Source organism: Drosophila persimilis, unplaced genomic scaffold, assembly GCF_003286085.1.
Source record: "Drosophila persimilis strain 14011-0111.01,24,50 unplaced genomic scaffold, DperRS2 tig00001758-arrow-arrow-pilon, whole genome shotgun sequence".
Lineage (NCBI taxonomy): Eukaryota > Metazoa > Arthropoda > Insecta > Diptera > Drosophilidae > Drosophila > Drosophila persimilis.
The window spans coordinates 33,268-47,379 of NW_020825566.1; positions in this window are offsets into that span (position 1 = coordinate 33,268).

Below are 14,112 nucleotides of genomic sequence, written 5' to 3' on the forward strand. Positions count from 1 at the left end.
ATTTGGCGCAAATTTCATTTGTATAAAAGGATTTGCACAAGGATAACAAACTGACATTCAACATAACCTCAAACAAACGACGACGAGACGACGGACAACGGTCGACGGTCGACGGTCGGGGGGAACAAAGCTGCTACAAAAACAACAAAAAAAAAAACAAAAAACACGAAAAGAAAAGAAACGAAACGAAATGAAATGAAACCAACGAAACGCAGGGACAGAGGAACGGGTGAACGGAGGAACGGGCGAGCGGAGGAACGGGCGAACGGAGGAACGGGCGAACGGGAGAACCAGCGAGCGACCGAATGAATGAACGAATGAATGGATGAAATAAGCAGGGAAAATGACCAGCGACAATGACGTTGGCAAAACGGGAGCAAGCGGGAGCAAACGCTAGCAAACGGGGGAAAAAAAAGCAGAGGATCCTGCTTTGAATGGCTGTGGATGTGGTGAAGTGAAGTGAAAAAAGGCAACGCCGCGGGACAGCCAAAAGCGGTGACAGCGCCAGCGACAGGCGACAGGCGACCCCAGCAGGAGGACCGACCCGGACCGGACCGACGACGAGGACGAGGACGAGCGAAGGGAGCATAAGTTGAAATCATTTGTTGATGCCATGATGATAATTCGATTATGTGACATGGAGCGGCCGCTGGGGGAGAGCCGCTTTAAATGGAGTTCAGGGCCCCGGCCCCAAAAAAGTGACTAGGAAATGGAAATCCGGACAGCGAACGGTGGGAGAATGGCTAAAGAAAGGACACACAAATCAAATGGTTTTCGGCAGGCCTTGGTCCTGTTCGTTGAGTGAGTCTTTGCTTCAGCCGAGGACAAGGACCCGGATCCGGACTTGGCCAACTTTTGGACTCGGACACGGACACGGACACGGACTCGGGTTCACTTTCACGCAATAAAGTTTCGAGGCGGCGGTCACTTTTGAGGTTACGAGTATGCGTGCTTGTTTAATCCGCAATATACTGGCCCGGAGAATGGAGAGTGGACAACGGAGAACGGAGAACGGGCTGGTGGGTGCGGGACGGTGGGGGGGGACGCATGTTGCTATCAATGCCAGACTCGGTTACACATTTTGCGGTAGACAGACACCCCCACCCCCATCCCGCCCCCACATTCACAGTGTGGCATGTGGCATAACCGCGTGCGTGTGTGTGCCGTGCGTGTGTGTGTGTGTGTGTGTGTGGGTAAAATCATTCGCTTGCTCTCTGTGACAAACGTTCGCTTTTACGAAAAATTGTTGTAATTTCTGGCAGAACGAAACCGGGAAGGAGGAATCTCCCTCTCCCTCTCCCCCTCACCCTCGCTCCCCTTCTCTCTCTCGCTCTCCGCCGTACGAAAGCCATAAGAGAGCATATCGTAGTTTGGCCCGGCTGTTGCCTGTTGGCCGCTTTTTCGGGGCTAACCCAAAATGGATATGGCCTCCCCAGAATTCCAGTCTCCCCTCCCCTCCTCTCCGCTCCCCTCACCCCACTGTCTCTGCCTCCGTGTGTGCGCAATGATAGCGTGAATAATGTCTGCGTCATTTTTTCGTATATCTGTATATGTATATCCGTATCCGTATCCGTATATCCATCCATGTACGGCAATGCATTTGCGGATGAGTATTAAAGATGCCCACTAAGCATCGTGCATGTGTGTGTGTGTGTAATCGGGGAATGAATGTTAGATTTATTTAATGTCAAGAGATCTTTCCATATGTGGGGGTGCCTGGGCGCCTGAGTGGGCCACGGATATGTCCAGGGAGGAGATCCACAGTCCACAATCCAGAGGAGACATTTGCAAAGGTTAAGCTGAGAGTTCTCATCTCTCACTCCCTCTCCCCCCCTCTCTCTCTCTGTCTCTCTTTGGAAAAGTTAGTTGCCTCGTTAAGGGGGGGGCGTGTCTGTTATGGCAGGAAGCAGGCAGGGCAGGGCCGGGCAGGGCAGGGCAGGGCAGGGCAGGAGCTTTTTATGACCGAAACGTGTGGCTAGTGGGCTGGGGTTGGGCTATGCGGGTATTTGTGTGTGTGTGGTGTGTGTGTGTGTGTGTGTGTGAATAATTAACGAACGCATAATAGCCGTCAGAGTAGTCGGTAGTCGGGGACTCCAATGACTGGATATAAATTCACACAAGTTAATGGGCGGTGGAGATGCTTTTAAAAATAAAAAAAAAAAGTGAAGGAAAGAAAGGGGCAGGGCAGGGGCAGGGCAGGGGCAGGGCAGAGCGGTGAATGTGTTCTCTGGCGGAGGCTGAGATGAGACGAAAGTGCTACGAGAACGAGAACGAGAACGAGTACTAGAACGAGGCACGGGGTCATTAAACGTAATGGCGCACACGACAAAGTATGCCACATGCCACATGCCACATGCCACGATAAATGGCCCGGGAGGTAGCGATTGGGTCAATTTATCGCTGAAATAGATCACAAATATGTTTTTATCTTCCTCGCTAACGACCCAATCGGTGGCCTTGGCATCAGAGATTGTGCCAAGGCAACCTCAAGACCCCCTCCACTCCCCCCAAAGCGGGCGTTTGCTGTTCGCTAAATTTGCTGCTTAATTGCAATCGAATCGAATTGGATTCCAATGAACTCCTCTCCGTCGGATTAACCTGAACATTACATTGTACAATAAATCAGTGGCAGGCAGGCAGGCAGGCAGGAGGCACGCAGGCAGGCACGCAGGACGCACGCAGGCAGGACACATAAAACATTTCGGTTTATTAATTTCATTTCATTTCATTGTATGCAAAATTTTGGAATAAAGCCTGCGGCCGAACGTAAATCGCTTAAATTAAAACAACACACAGCCGCCAGCCAGCGACAGCAAAAGGCGAAGGGAGTGGGGCTGGTGAGGGGTGCAAGGGGTGCAAGGGGTGCACGGGGGAATGGCAGGGGTGGCAGGCAGTAAAAACAATAAAAATATAAATAGTGTGGCCAACGCAGCTGGCAATAATGGTTACTGTATAATGTGACACCCTCTCGTACATTTACGTGTGTGTCACAGCCCCTCCCCCTCCCCCCTCTTCAATCTCTCTGGGCCACAAATGGAGGCAGCAACAAGCTGACGCTCCCTCCTGCTCGCTTGAATCTGATTTATGCTGCGTGCAATTTAACATTTTTAATAATATTAAAATTACAAATTTATACACATTTCCATTATGCATGTGTGCGTGTGTGCCTGTGTGTGTGTGTGTGTGTGGGGTCTCTTAGGTGTTGTAGTCCAATAAACACCGAAGAAGGCAACGGCCGGGAAGGGGGGAGTGTGGCTTGATTTCATTTTAATTGGCTTTCCGGACCGCTGGGCTGGCATCTCTGGGATCTTCGTTCCACGCCCCCACCCACGCCCACGCCCACGCCCACGAAAAGGACCCAAATATAGGCCCAATGGAAAATCCTCTTCTTGTAATTAAAAATCATTCTCAAGTGTGGAAAAGACGCACCGAAGAATCGGGCAACTTTTCTTCCCCCAAATGGGGATTCAATATTTAGTTCCACCTCCCCCACCCCACCCCGTCTCTGCAGACCTCCGACCCACGCAACAATTGTGTGTTAAGTACTTTTTGAGTAATGACCCCCCCTCCCAGCGGGGTGTGGTGGTCCGACCTGCCGACCAATTTGCATGGCCGTTAATGAACATTTGCTAATATTTTGAGCACTAAAAAACAGTGCCACCGCCACCGGCACCGCCACTGTCCCCCCAGGCCGGGGCCCCCCTGTTCGGGGGCGCCAAAGCGTGCGACAATCAAATAAAAGTACATGCAAAACACATAAAGGCGCATAAAGGCGCATAAAGGGGTATCCCAGTCGTTCTTTTTTGTTGTTTCTGTGCTTCTCCGTTCTCGCATTTTAATGGTTGGAGAGCGCGACGATTGCTCGAAACAAACAGGTGAATGGGGGAGTGGGGCAGGGGGCAGGGGTAACGGGTTTAGTCAGGGAGGAAGCTCCCGCCATGTTGGTAATGGAGTTTGCAAACAAACATGGCCGCCGGGGAAAAATCACATAATTTACACGTTTGCATTTAAGTATTAAGTGGGTAGGGGACCCCGGTGGTGCCCCATCCACATCCCCAACCAGGGACCGGGACTGGGACTGGGCCTGGCACTGGGCTTGGGCCTGGCACTGGGCTTGGGCCTGGCCCTGGGATGGCAAAGTGTTTCGTTTACTTTTACCGCATTTGTTTGCAGAGACCTCGCCAGTCGCTTCACTCCCTTCTGCTCCGACGATCCGCTCTTCGTGTGAAGGTATTTCAGGCGGACGGGAGGACGGGAGGACGGTAGGACGGGCAGAGTTTTATGTGCAGAGGAAGCAATTTTTGGGTCGACTTTATTGCCCCTGTCGACGTCGTCGTCGTCGTCGTCGTCATCATCATCGGTGTTGATGTTGATTTTAAAGCGTTTAATGGCCCTGCGTCTCAACGAAATTGAAAAGAAAACCCCCCAAAAGAGGAGCCGATGCAGCAGTGGCAGCAGTGGCAGCAGGAAGAAGATCTGGGTTTATATGTTTGAACAAAGTGTTGGGATTTCAAAAGATTTGCTCTGGAATTTGATGGGGTTGTTTCTTGTGCCTTGTGCCTTGTGTCTTGTGTCTTTGGGCTGAGCCCTCCTGCGCCCATAAACGGCAGAAGGAGATGCCAGAAAAGGGTCTTATGATGGATTGACAATGGGAGGGCCTGGCGGCGTTTCGGGGGTTGCAAATGTAGGGCAAGGAAATGCGATAAAGGCCGCCTTCACCGTCACCACCAAGACGAGGCCGTGCCAAAATGAAAGCCCCATCGACGGGTAGACAAAAAGTGTAAACTGTCACATCCACTACACCATCTAATCCCGCATTCATGGCGGGGCAGGGGTCGGCGGTGGGCTGTGCTGTGGTTTAATATGTTTTAGACATAATGCACAAATGGCAGAGAACTGGGTGGCTTCTAGGCCCCGTCCTGGCTGCAAGGACTGCTGGTAATTACAGACGTAAGTGGCCGGCAAATTGCCGCGTATGTCTGGCTCTTGGCTCTTGGCTGTCTATCCCTTTTGTTGTTCTCTGGCTTATAATCAAAAATTCCATTTAAAACTTTAAACTCATTACTAAATGTTTAATGTGCGCCCATCGTTTCACGCTCTTCCTGCCTGCTGTTGCTGCTGTTGTTGTTGCACGATAAATCACACAAACAAAAAATTCCGCAATTTGTTAGGCGCGCAAAAGGCAGCAAGACAGACAGACAGACAGGACAATAAAGGACTTGGGTCTTGGCTCTAACGATGCGGCAACCTGTCGACGTTCGTGCCTCCAAAAAAAGGGTCGCCGTCCTCGTCGCCATATTGTTTCGAGCAGGCGGCGCACAGCAGGCGACCTGAGTACCGGAGTACCGAATCACCGGAGCACCGAAGCACCGGAGCACCCAGTGCCGTTCCGTACCGCCTCGAGCACTAATCAAGTGTGTGGAGTGGACGGAGTCGCGGCTTTAAAACCTATTCCGAGTGCCTGCCAGTCGGAATCCGTAACCATTCGTATCCGGCGTATCCCTGGCCTGCTTTAAGGCGGAATGCGGCACGGGGGAAGCAACTTTCGGCACGATTTGCATGTAAATTAATTGCCCAGCCCTTGCCTCTCCTCTCCTCTCCACTCCCCGCCCCGTGGCCCGTGCAGCGAGTGAGATTTTCCGCCTCCCCCGCCGTCCTGCTGGAGCAGCCCTCGGGGCCAGATAAGTCGTATAAATTATAGCAATTTAATAAGTTTTAAATATACGCATCCGGCTGACTCCACTCTGTCTCTCTCTCTCTCTCTCTCTCTCTCTTTGTCTTTGTGTGTCTGTTGTGTGTCTCCCCTCCCCCCCCCGCCCAAAAAAAGTTGGTAAAATCTTTGCAGCAAAGTTTACCCCCTCCGTTCCACCCCCACCCCAGTGGAGGGTGGAGTCTTGAGACGGTTGTCCTGGGAGTCCTGCTCCCTGGTCGTGCTCCGTCTCGCTGCTATAACTCAAGACAAAAACTGTTGCCGATTAAAATTGTCGGTTGGGCATTAATTTTATGTCACGATGCGCTCGCAGGCAACGTGCCGTGTGATAAGGTGTCCGTCGACTGCTTCCATCCCCCCCTCCACCCACTACTTTGGGGATGGGATGCTGCTCGGGATGATGCCACCTTTTACAGTTCTGGCTCTAAATGAGTTTATGCAAGTGTGAAAATAAGTCTTTTAATGGCCCGGGCGGGCAGTTAATGAGTTGAAAGTGGCGAGGCACGTGGATTACGCTCCTTTGTTCTGGCTCCTGGACGCTCCCCCCCTCGCTCCTTGTTTTCCTTCTTGTTTTCCGCACAGTGGATGGAGGGGGCGGGGTGGGGTGGGGGTGGGGGTGGGAAAACAAAACTTAATTTGTTGTTGCAGGTGAGACGAATAAATTATTTGATAACAGTTTCAGTTTTCGCAGCATAAATAAGATTTTCCCGAGCATTGGTCTTTGTTTGGCCAAGGGGGGCACCCCGTTTGGGGCTGGGGCTGGGGTTGGGGCTGGGTTTGCTTTTGGTTTTGGTTTGTTTGCCGTTAGTCGCTTAATGCCGGGGCTTAATAGTGTAGCGTCGGGCGGGGGGTGTGGCTCTAGCTTTACCTTTACCGTTTGTCTCTCTCTCTCTCTCTCTCTCTCGCTCTCTCCCTCTCGCTCTGTATTTTGATTGTTTGCCTCGTTCAAATATTGTTTTAGATTAAATTTTATGCCAGCGACTGGAGGAGCTTGTCTCTCCCGCAACCCCTTTTCGCCCCCCCCCCTACCCCTACCCCCTTTCGCCACCCCCTTTCCAATCAACATTTTGTGTCGCCAATCAGCATTCGCACACATGTAATTGGACACGTAAGGATAACAATTCATGGCTCCCGGCGCCCCCCGCGCTCCCGGCTCCTGGCCAAGGATAGTCCGTGTGTTGTGGAGTGTCCCTGGACTTTTAGTGCGGTCCTGCGGACTGGCCTGCATGTAATTACAAAGCAAAACTTTTGCATATAATTTTTGACAAAAAACGCAAAAACTTTTTCAATAACAGAAATTCGCAAACAAAAAGAGACGGAGACAGCGAGAGAGAGAGAGAGAGAGAGACAGAGACGAAAGGGAGATGGCAATGCCAAAAGGCAACTGTAAAAAAGTTGGCAATAAAAACGCCAATGGCCAGGAACGACGTCACACAACTGCATGGGGCAGGGGCAGGGGCAGTCGGGGGGGAGGGGCATCTAGCCCCGGGGGCTACGTGAGGTGCCTGGGCAATGCAAATGTTTAATAAACTTTTTCAAATAAAAATTTATCTACGTTGACGTGCAATTTTTAGACCAATTAAACTGCTGTTCGACGCTCCAAAGAAGCTACAAGAGCGAGGCAGGGCGGGAGAGCACTGCTACGTGCCTTATTTGCTCTCTTGCTGTCTTCCGTGTGTGTGTCGGAGTTTGTTGCATACTTGAGGGGGCGGGGCGGGGGCGGGGGCGCTGCTTATAATTACGACGCGCGTAAATTCCCATTTAATTCGCACAAGGACTCTCTCCGGCAGCCTCCGCCTTTCCGGTTTGAAATTTTAATCAGCCTAAGGGGGGAAGGGGGGGGGGGGGGGGGGGGGGGGGGGACGGACTGTGGAAACCCGCTTTCGGAAAACTAATAACAATAATTGCGATAAAGCCAGCATTAAATGCAATGCAATAAATGCGAGAACAAAAAATACAACAACAAAAAAAAAATAACAAATAAATATATATATTTTAATTACGTATTTAAATGTGTTTGCTTGTTGGTTCGGCAAAAGGTAAAAAGTACAAACAAAAAAATACATATACAAATAAAAATAAAAATAAATATATATAAATACTGGGATTGGGGCTGGGCGGTGGTGTGGGGGGCCGTGGCTGGGGCTGGGCCTTTTGTTTTCGATTTAATGAACTGTAAAGCGCAGCCATATTTATGGCTGTTGCATCTCTGTTTTTTGTTCATTTTTTTTTTACCTTATTGTTTATTTGCACATTTGAGTGTTTTTGTTGTTGTTGGATGCCGTGTGGCTTTCGTTCTTTATCATTTTAATGCATTTAAATGAAATTACAGCAAACGTTGTTTTTATCACAGTTATTATTATTATTTGTATTATTTTCTGCTGTCCCCCCCCAGCCCCCCCCGGCCGACCCTTTGCCTTTTTGCCTATTTTATAGTCAATAAACATTGTCAGCCTTATCGCCTTTAATTGAAATTAATTTCTGCCAATGTCCTGTACCTGTGTCCCGTGTCCCGTGTCCTGTGTCGGTGTCAGTGTCGTTGTATTCCTGCCACGGACAGGGCTAGAAAGACAGCTCTCTGCCCGCTCTCTCTCTCTCTCTCTCAGAGAACCCCCCACTGCAGCCCCCCAAAAAAAGATGTGCGCTGGCATTTAATCATTAAACGGCAGCCGGCAGGTCGGACATCAATTATTGTCTCATAAAAAGTAATTTATATTAAAATCAAACCGCTTATAATTTCATTATGTTGATATACATATACGAGGCGAGTGGCCAGACGGAGGAGCAGGGGGAACGGGGGGAGCATAACGGAGCGGAGGAGCCATTAAAGTTTGCCGCGCGGCAGACATTTTGTAATAAAGTTTGTGTTAATTAACAGAACGGCACACAGCGGCAGCGGCGGCGGCAAAAAGCAGAAACGGAAACGCAAAAGAAACAACAAACACTCGTATATCTGCTCGGTGCTCCACTGGCTCCACTGGCTCCACTGGCTCCTGTGGCTCCTCCGGCTGCCCTCCTCCTTCGCCGGGATCCTGCATGCACTTGCAATATTTAAATTCAATTGCATACTTTCGAGCGCACTGCACTCGTCCGGCCACATGGCGCATACTTAATGAACCATGGCCAGACCCCCCCGCCACCACCACCCCCCGCGTGTTCCGCTGCATATTTTATTTGCTCTCTGGCTTGTGTCTGAAAAATACCTGCATAAAAACAGACACGCACACATCTCTGTGGCATTGCGATTTTCCGCCATAAACGCCGCACTAATAAAAATCATTTCGAAGAACAACAAAAAATCGGTTTGCCATTATATTTAATAAAGTTCAACTGACGGCGACAACGAGGAGCCGCCGCAAAAAGAACAGGCCACGGGGCGCACGGGGCGCACAGGGCGCACGGGGCGCACAGGGCGTCCACGGCACAGGTGTCTGGGTAATTGGCCAATTGGCTGCCCAGCGGACGGACGGGTGGAGGCTGGCGTTCAATGTGATCGAATAAAATGGTGGCAAGACTAAGGCGGAACCACCACCAGGCATCCGATCCTAGGCGGGTGTCTTCGGTGGCTTCTTTGGGCCCATCGGAGATGCTCGCAAGACAGCCAGGATCCCGGCTTCCCCTCCAAATAGGCGTTCGTCTACGGATATCCTTTGGATTGGATCATCTTTACTTATGGCGCCTGCCGCCTGCCGCCTGTTGCCTATTTCCTATGGATCGTACCTCTGATTCCTGTCTGAACATCCATCCTTGGGTGGAAATTCTTAAACGAAACGTGCACTCTCCTCCCCCTCTTTGCCACCCTCTGGCAGCCCCCTCCAACCGTAGCAGTAAATAGATTAAATGCGATTAAAATTGTCATTAACATTTACAGTTCCCAGGGCTTTTGGCGTGTCAATTAATATTGCTTTAATGTTATTGCCAATAATTGTCATAATTCATGTTTGTTGCTGTTGCTTTTGTTGTCGCTTTTTTTTTTCCTTACTAAAACAGGGCATTATTTATGAGTGGTTTTTGTAGCAATTTTTAATATTTTTACAGCATTTAATTGTTTTAATTCTGTGTGTGTGTGTGTGTGTGTGTGCGCCATAATGGCCATTAAATATGAGAAGCGGTAGTGGCAGCGGCAGTGGCAGCGGCATGAGCATCCAGGATAATGTTAAATGGATTTGACAGTATTCTGGATATATTCTCGTATATCGGGGAAAATTTTAATACTGAAATTAATAGTTTTTCTATGCGTGGGCGGCTCTGCCCTCTAATTGTCAGGCAAATTAATTATATTACAATTTGACTTTTTCCCCGGGGGTCACCCCTGCCCCTGCCACAACCCCCCAACGCCGCCAGCCAAAAGTCAAGTGGTTGGTGGGGCAGGGGGGGGCGACCACTGCCGGAGGTTTAATGGCAAAATATTAACTGAATAAATGTTAAAATTATGACAATTTATACAGGGTCGGGGGGGCGGGGGGGAGCCCATAAATGCTGGAATTTATTGGGCGATAAACCGATTGGAGATCGGGGGACTGGGGACTGAGGACTGGGGGGGGGGGGCGGAAACTACACAAAGTGTTGGCATATATTAATATTAATATAAATACAAATATTAATATTAATTCGGATTAGCAATTCCCGCTTTAATGGATTTTAGATAGTCCTTTGAGATTCAGAAGGATCGAAAGTTTTCCCTGGCATCCGAGGATTTATTAGCTCTTTGACACAGTGAGGGTGGAGAGAGGGGTGCCCCCTTTCTGGTCTGGTTGAGAAGAGCTGACACTCGAATATGATTTCATTTCATTTGCATTCGCATGTCCCGTTTTTTTTTTTTTGGGCGGGGGAAACTTATTTATTACGAGATCCTGGGCATGTGTTTGCCACGACAACTAAGCCCACATGCCACCAGTCCTGCCACACCCTCCTTCTCGTTCTCCCTCTGCTGCTGCTGCACTTTAAAAGCCATTAAAATGGCCAACAGGCTATAGAGGCTTGCTGCTGGCCGGCTGCTGGCTGTCCATGAAATGTTTCCCTTCCAAAGTGCTCTCCGGTCTGTGTCTGTGTCTGTGTCCGTAGCCGGGCAGCGCCGTTAATTTCATCAGAGCTACTGGTAATTGCGTGTATGGAGTTGCAGTTCTCCAGCTCCAGCTCCAGCTCCAGCTCCTGCTCCAGGACGAGGACCACCAGACAGAGCAGGACTAGGAGCAGGAGGAGGCGGAGGAGAAGGAGCAGCGGGTGGAGTAGCAGTGTTTTGGTTTCTGTTTTTGCGTTGCGTTGCGTGGCGTCCACAGAAAATATGCAATAAATGGGGAGCGAAGCACATAGCCGTAGAGCCAGAGCCAGAGGCAGAGGCAGAGGCAGGTTCCTGCCGCAAGGGGTGACGGCTCTCGTGGATGCCGATGCCGATGCCGCTGGCCCACCGACTGGCTACAATTTATTATATTAAGTATTAATGTTGGTCCTCTCCAATCCCACCACCCCCCTCCCCCTGCCTCTGTGGCGCTGTGTGTATGCATAATCCGAAAGCCAAAAGTAATTATATTAAGTAATTGATGAATTTGCCCTTTTCCGCGACGAGCCAAGGCCCCTGCTCTCTGCTCCCTGCTCCCTGCAGGAGCTCGAGGGGATGGGGCGGCCACCGCCAGACGAATGGCAGACAGAAGGATGGACGACCCACAGACAGACAGAGCAATGTTCGAGGATAGTTCGGGGCAAATAAAATTTAATAAAGCGCCAAATAAAAATTTATTATATGTCATTTTCAGGCGCACTGCGACAGCGATATCCCACCCCCATTCCCTCCCCTGCTCCCACCCCAAACAATGACCCGAGAATTTTTTTGATTTGCTCATCAGATGGCCGACTCATATCCGGCTCTCAGTGGCCCGAGGGGGGTGGGGAGGGGGGAGGGGGGAGGGCTGTGTGGCTAAGCTTTAAGAGGTTTTCCCCGAGATATCCCCAAGATTTATTTGCACATTTTAAATTTGATTGAAATAAATTGTGCTGCTTATGGAGATAGGCACTCGTTTGTGCGTGGGAGGGGGCCCCCCTTTGGGGGGGGTGCGGCGATCCACAGCAGGACCTTAGCACTCATTAAGTAATCGAAATGGAAATCGCAATCGCAATCGGTAAGAAAGGAAGAGACGACTACAATATATATTCCCCGATAATGGCACTTTTTATGGTCACTTATCGCATCGCATGGCATCGCATGGCATCGCATGGCATCGAGGACAATAAATGTCACTGTACCGAACAGAACCGAACCGAACAGTTTTCTGTTTTTCTGTTTTTCTTTTGGGAGAAAAGTAAGTGAATATAACGACGATTCCCCCGCCCCACGCGCCCCAAATGAAACTTTTCTCGTACGCTTATCGGGGAGGGGGGGGGGGAGGCAAAAGCAAATAGGAAAACGCCACACCCCCTCCCTAGCCACCAAAAAGGGGAAAAGTTGCGCGAAATTTATTGGTGGAAATTGGCCAAAAAGTCAAAGTCGAAGCAGTAGAACGAACTTTAACGAAACGATACCAAAGTTTATTACTCAATTACAAAACCATCAAAACGAAAACGAAACGAAACGAAGCCACCAGCGGAGGCAGCGGGGGTGGAGCGGGTGAGGGGGGGGAGTCGAGTGGGAATCCGAAAGATAAATGAAATTGATAAGCGCGTAATTTATGTTTGGATTTCGTTTTATTCTGTCATTAACGCACTGTTGCCGCCTCGCTGGCCCCCACTCACTGGCCACTGGCCTTGCCCCATCGATTTCTGTGTCTGAGACAGAGAGAGAGAGAGAGTGAGAGGCGGGTCCTGCCACACAATCGATCAAACGACCGAAACGATTCTAAACCGATCGGAATTTTGCATTTTGTGGCTCGGTTTCTGCGGGTCCCCTGCCAGATGTCGTTGGGTCGCGTGGCGTGGGGCGTGGGGCAGGGGCAGGGGCAGGGGTTGCACCAGCATTATGCATAAATAATTTCGAGGCAGCGGACAACAAGGGGGGGGGGACGCTCGAGGAGCATAATGAAAAATTGAAACATGAAAATTGTCAAAAACAGCGACAGCAACGAGCGGGCGGGGCAGCGGCTGTGGGTGGCTGTGGGTGGTGGGTGGTGGGTGGCACATTACCTGTCAGGCTCGGCCGGAAATGAAATTTTGCAATGATAGCAGGGGGGGTGAGGGAAAGTGGGGCTGGGGGCTGGGTGGGGGCCGTTCAACCGCATACATCAATGAATGCATGCGAGACAAAGCGGAGCGGAGCGGAATGGTGGGGCGGAGTGTGCCGGGGGTGGTGGGGGCTTGGGGCCAGCGATGGCGTCTGACAATTTTGACAATTTTCGTTATGCAATCAAAATGACGGCTTATGACAAAAGCCGTTCTACACTCCGCGCCCTCCGTCTGTCAAACAAAGAACAAAAACTACGAAAAGGGGAAAAATCTGTGCAGAATCGTAGATACGGGCACGTGGCCTGGTCTGCGGATCGTATCCCCTCTAGGACGAGCCGGAAGTTAATTGAAAATGATGATAACATCGCCCAAATGTGTAATTGTTTGTTAACTGTTGCATAAACAGACCAGACCACACCCCACCACACATTGAATTAGTGGAGTCCCCCTCCCCCCCCCGCTCTTGATTCTCCTCCTTGGACTCCAAAGTGAAATTCATTAGCGTCACGTCTGCTCTGTTAGCACCTGTCCGACACGCGCAGAAAGACGCTGAAGATTTGGCTTTTATTTTTTCCCGGGTTTTCCAGTCGCCACGGAAAATCCCACTAAATCAATTCAATTCAATTACAAAATGTTTTCCCCCGCCCCCTCACGCTTGCCTTCAAAGAGGGATGCGATACGCGTTTTTTGTAGCATACTTTTGCGGGCCATCAACGAAAATTGGCTTTTAATCAACGTCCCACCCCCTCCCCCTCGCCACCAGCCAGATGTCGGCGGCTTAGCGGCTGATTGGATTGTGGCTAAACTGGTAGAGAGGGGCAGAGGGGAGATAGAGAGCGTTTTTTGTACATCTAATTAAAACGGAGCGAAGCCAAGGCAACCCAAAGGTCGAAACCCAAAAGCCAAAGCCAAATCAAATCGACGACAGCTGAGACGAAGGTTTTTTGTCTTTCGAGGAAGCAGAGCAAAAAAAGAAGTGGAGATGTGGTGCCCCCCCATAAAGGCTCTGGCAAATTAGCAGCCAGGGCCAGGGCCAGGTCCAATGCCAGGTGCCAAGTGCTAAACGCACTAAACACCTCCCCCTCCCCCCACCCGACCCTGTACATTCTGTGGTAATAAATCTTGGCCTGGCCTCCACTTCAGTTCAAGTTTAATTTCAATTTCAATTTCAATTTTTCCTGTGTTCCACATACAACAACAACAAAAAAAGAAGGTAATTAGGAGGCACGTTTTTTCCAACCTTTCCTTCG